The sequence below is a fragment of the Pollachius pollachius genome (assembly GCF_949987615.1).
Source record: "Pollachius pollachius genome assembly, chromosome: 6".
In the NCBI taxonomy this organism is placed as follows: domain Eukaryota; kingdom Metazoa; phylum Chordata; class Actinopteri; order Gadiformes; family Gadidae; genus Pollachius; species Pollachius pollachius.
The window spans coordinates 4,018,386-4,023,829 of record NC_136939.1 but is presented as its reverse complement, the minus strand read 5'-3'; positions in this window follow the sequence as shown (position 1 = coordinate 4,023,829).

Genomic DNA, 5,444 nt, shown 5'->3' with positions numbered 1-5,444 from the left:
CAACAACATTTTGTTTTCATACATGAACATCCAACCTTACTGATGCCATCCTGATATAACTCAGGCAAAAACATGCTTCTAGATCAGTTGGACTATTCCTCATCAAATATTTGGGTCAAATCCCCAGGGATCGTCCATGTGATCTGTTGTGTCTCCGCCGTTTTCTTTGTGGGTTGGATAACCGTTGAAACGTGTGCCCTGGACAGTCAGAACATAATGTAAGCCAACAGTGCCCTCATGTGGCTGAATCCTACATGGCAAGTAAGTCACTAGTCTTACGGGACTTTAAAGGGTAATTCCGGTGTAAAATGGATTTGGGATATGTTTTGTATGATAACGAGTTGAAACGTTCGTTTTGGAGCACAAAAAACGTTTATAGATGCTTTCTTCAGTTGGCTGTTTATAGCCGATCTATCAAAACCCTATAAACTTAGAACGATGGGGGCACTGGTTAAGGTAAAAACTAAATCGCTATTTTAAACCACTTAAAAGGCTAAAAGTAGCCCGACACGTCTTTGGTAGTATAATAAGGGTCTTAACATATAAAACGAGGCATTGAGAACTTTGTAAGTGTACAGATTGTTTATTAAAAAATACATTTTATACACACAATACCATCAGTAGATCACCCGTCGACGCCATTTTGTTTTTAAGACTCGATAGGTAGATTGACGAACAGAGATTGTGACATCCGTCAGCAACACGCAAGCTCTGTGTTCGCCAATCTTAATACAATACTCAATACTTATTGAGTCTTAAAAACAAAATGGCGTTGACGGGTGATCTACTAACGGTATTGTGTGTATAAAATGTCATTTTTAATAAACAATCTGTACACTTACAAAGTTCTCAATGCCTCGTTTTATATGTTTAGACCCTTATTATACTACTAAAGAAGTGTCGGGCTACTTTTAGCCTTTTAAGTGGTTTAAAATAGCGATTAAGTTTTTACCATAACAAATGCCCCCATCGTTCCAAGTTTATAGCGTTTTGATAGAATCGGCTAAAAACAGCCAACTGAAGAAAGCGTCTATATACAGTTTTTGTGCTTCAAAACGAACATTTCAACTCATTATCATACAAAACATATCCAAAATCCATTTTACACCGGAATTACCCTATAATGGTACATTGATCATCAATAATGTAGATTATAATATATAAAACATAAATATACGTAAATAAAATGTATTTATTACAAACCAAAACATGGAGGCATGCGCCATAATGAGTGGCTCACCACACAGGTGAATTTAATTGGTACTCAGAGCTCATATCAGGTGAACAGTTATAATGTATGAGGCTGTAATGCAGTGCTTTATTACACGGGATCTCTTTTGATATGGTGTTGTGCTGATATGAGAAGCTTTTCATAACGATATTCCAGAGCCTCACTGATGTCCTAGAACAATTTTATAAAATGAACATACTGTATTCCCCCTGGCTTAACATAAGGAAAAGAAATATTGCAAAACTGTCATCAGATCCGTGCCAGTCTTGTGACCACATGGACCACGAGAACATTTGTAAAACCTTATCAGCCTCTGGCTACCAGGACTGTTTATTTCTAGGTTGGTGGGGACTTAGTGGGCAAGTCAACACTGGAAGGGTGTCAGAGAGGATGTCCTATTTCAGGACAGTAGGACAGTGTTTACACAGCTGTTTGACTTTGTGTGTCAGATTTCATCTTTAAGTAAAACCCTACAGCGATCTCTTTTTGCATTTTCGTTGCGCATGAATGTGTTAATTAACCCTCACAGCAAGAGTGCCGGCAGCGCAGCAATGATTCCACAGGATTCGTGTGTTGTTGAAAATAATTGCAGAAGTTATCTGCCAGGTTTAGTAAACCTCAGCAGAGCGGGAGGAGACAGAGCCTCAAACCAAAGGCCTGGATTAGGAGGTGACAGGAAGGGGATATTCACAGTCACTAGATGGCCTAAGTACTGTCTAGGCCTCCATGTCATGACTATAATTTGTTATTTGTTTTAACTTAAAACTATACTGTGCGTAGTGAATTGCATTAAGCAACTATACGGTAAGGGAATACACAGGATAGGAATCAGAACATATACACTTAAAAACACAGGTGAACCTTATATGACGAACATTGAGATCCTGAGCGATCCTGGGGCGACATCTAGTGGATATTGGACATCACAACAATTACAACGGGGACTATGCTGTTGCAAAACTCGGGTCTCGGGAGAATTGCCATTGTGGAAAAAACGTAAAATATATTAGATTAAGGTAATGTATAAACTGTTAACCAACATTTTTTTCAACAATCAATCAATCAAGCTATTCTACACAGAGAGGAGTGTCAACGAATGAGACGTGACAGGTCGTGATGAATCTAAGCAGTACCAGCAGCATCAGGTGGTGGGGTAAAGTTTAGTTTTTTGTTTTTTTGTGACATTTCTTTTCATTCAGACTGACATCTGTATTGTACCTGATGGAAGTTTGTTTTCTTCCACTACGAGTGTTTTGTACTTTGTTAATGCATACATTTTAAAAAAAGAGGTAAAATAAAGAAACATGTGGTGTGTACAGCTTTGCTCCTCTAGGGGCACCCTTGCATGCTGTAGCCCTACCAGGGTTGGGTGACCACAGTTGGGTAGGTAGGTTAAATATTGACATTGTTTGGGCTCTGCAACGTCCGATATGGTTAGCTTTTGTGTTAGCCACCTTGGGCTAGAGCGTCATCATTCTAGAACGTCCTCATGCTCGAGCCTCAACAGAAGTCAATGAGAACAACAGAAAATATACGAAGCGGGCTTAAAATTAAACTGTTGATTCTGAAAAAAGTGTAAATTACCTCAAAAATCTTTAAGAGATAATTGAAGATCAAAGTGTGTTGATTTGTTAAAATTTTGAAGGCTATCGGTTAAAAAACTGAACAAGTCGCGAAGTGTAATGTGTAGTTGAGGTGTCTGCACTGCACCGGGGCCCAGACGGAAGAAAAAAAAAAAATCGCCTAGGGCGGCAAATGTGTCGGGGGCGCCCTCTGATGGCGCCCTTAATTAATTAACTAAATTATACGAAACCCTCACCGTAGTACACCCCCCTTCTTTTTGGAGGCACAGTACAGGGGGACATGACAGCAACGTCACAAAAATGGGTAATTCCCAATGGTTTAATTTAAAAAGGGATTTGAATTAATTTGTTTAAACTTGGTGTATTTTTAAATATTCCACTCCTACCATCATCGGCCGACCTTCGTTATTGGCGAGAGCCAGCTCCTCCGAAGTGGTGAAGGGCGGTGGAGCGGCCCCCCTCCCAGTCGTATTAATTTGGGTTTTCTTTTTATTTGCTACAGGTAATCAGGTAATATGAGATTAAAAGTTGGAAACTAGGCCATTGCAAATCATAGGCTAGTTTCACCTGAAATTATTCAAATGGATGCTTACAATTTACCACATTGAATAATATTTTTATATTTATTTTTTGGCCCCATGTTTTAGGAGCGTGCTGGCACCACATCTATGGGGGTAAAAGGCATGATGATACATGATAGATATTTTTTAGACAATTAAATAAGAACAACTTTCCATTTGTTCACTTGCTTTAATTAACGACAGCAGTGAAATGACAATAATCAAACATGTCATGAGCAGCTGAAAGTGCCGGTAGGTTTACATCTAAACAGAGTCATTAACTTCCTGTTCCGCTATGTGCAACAACATAGAGGTCCGTAGTGCAACAACATAGAGGACCGTAGTGCAATATTCCCTATCTCCCCCTGAGCCTTTAACACTCCAACACAAAGGCTGATAGAAATAAAAGAAAAACAGCATCGAACGAACGGTCGTATGCACTTTGTGCCATAAAAACGAGCGGAAAGTCCAACATGAACACAACGCCCACAGAACCCATTAAAGACTACCCCACAGCAAAGTCCTTATGCCAGGCAGGCACACTGGTCTTCCTGGTGGACCGGCGCAAGCCTGCCGCTGGCAACACGTCGGGTGGCGGTGGGAGAGGGGCCACAGGGGCCAAAGAGGCGGCGTACGAAGCACGCCCTGGGCCGGCACCACTTGCACGATTGAGCAGGGCTGCGTCCCGCGCCGGGGAGAGCCTGCAGGTGGCAGCGCTGGTGGTGGAGTGGGCCCTGACTCCGTCATGGGCCTTACTTGGCCGCTCGCAAGACCAGGCAGCTGCGGCATTGCATGAAGTGCTGGTACAGTGACACGAGACGACAGATCATCAAAGATCGAACGAGGTGGGGGCCGGTCGCTGTGGACTGGGTAGAACTTGCGCAGGAATCTTCGGTTCCGAGCTGAGACCCTGCCCGACCCGTTAATCTTGACCACGTACTGATCGTGCTGGCGCACCTCAACGACACTGCCCGTCCTGTCCCACTTGTTAGGGTGAGGCCCTGTCTGGTTCTGTACGCGGACAGAGTCCCCCACCTCGAGAGGTAGGAGGCGTTTGGTGTGCTCCGCCCAAGTGCCAGCTGTGCGGAAGTGGCGTTTGCGGAGGGCCTCCTCCCTCGCCGTCAGCTTTTCACGCCACGTTACGTGCGGCCTGTACCTCCCGGGGGGAATCGGGATGAAGTCGCGGATGGGCCGGCCGAAGACACACATCGCCGGGGATAGCTTCGTGTCAGGGTCCGGCGTATTACGGTATTGGAGTATCGCCCTCTGCACAGCGTCGGTGTCAAGTTCGCCCTTCGGGCCTGTATTGTCAGTGATGAGCCGCTTCATCGTCTTCACCCCGATCTCTGCGAGGCAGTTGCTGTGGGGGAAGGCCACCAATGAGAGGCGGTGGTGCACGCCCCATCTGCGAAGGAAAGACCTGGTCTCGGCGGAGGTGAACTCTGGGCCCCCGTCCGATGCAAGCTCTTCCGGAGTCCCGTACGTGGCAAAGGCACGGCGTAGTTGGCATATGAGGTCCGCGGCTCCACCCGTCGACCTTGAGATGATCGGCCAATTCGAGTAGCGGTCAACTATCACAAGATAGTGTACACCCCTGTGCATGAAAAAGTCTGGACGGGGTAAATGGCCATGACAGGCGGGGTCGGCGGCGCCGCGGGCTGAGAGGGCGCCATCCGGTGGCAGTGTTCACAGCCATTCCGAGTGGCGCAGATGTCAGCCGACATGTCTGGCCAGAACACGGACGATTCCGCGCGGGCGGTCATCATGGAGACTCCTTGGTGGGCAGCGTGCAGGGCGCTCAGCACTTCGCCACGGAGCGAGGGTGGTATGACTACCCTATCCTTGTACAGGACCACCCCGTCAGCTGATGTGATGTCCTCGCGGTACTGATGGAAGCCACGAATCGCCACCGGCATCCCAGCCCTTGACTCGGGGAAGCCGTCTGCTGCCATCTCCTCCAACACGCGCATATCCTCGCTGCTGCTCATGGCCTCCCTGACGCGGTCCCATGTCACGGACTGCAGTGATTCAAGCCCCGCAGCGCACCAGGCCAGGTCACCTTCCTCAACA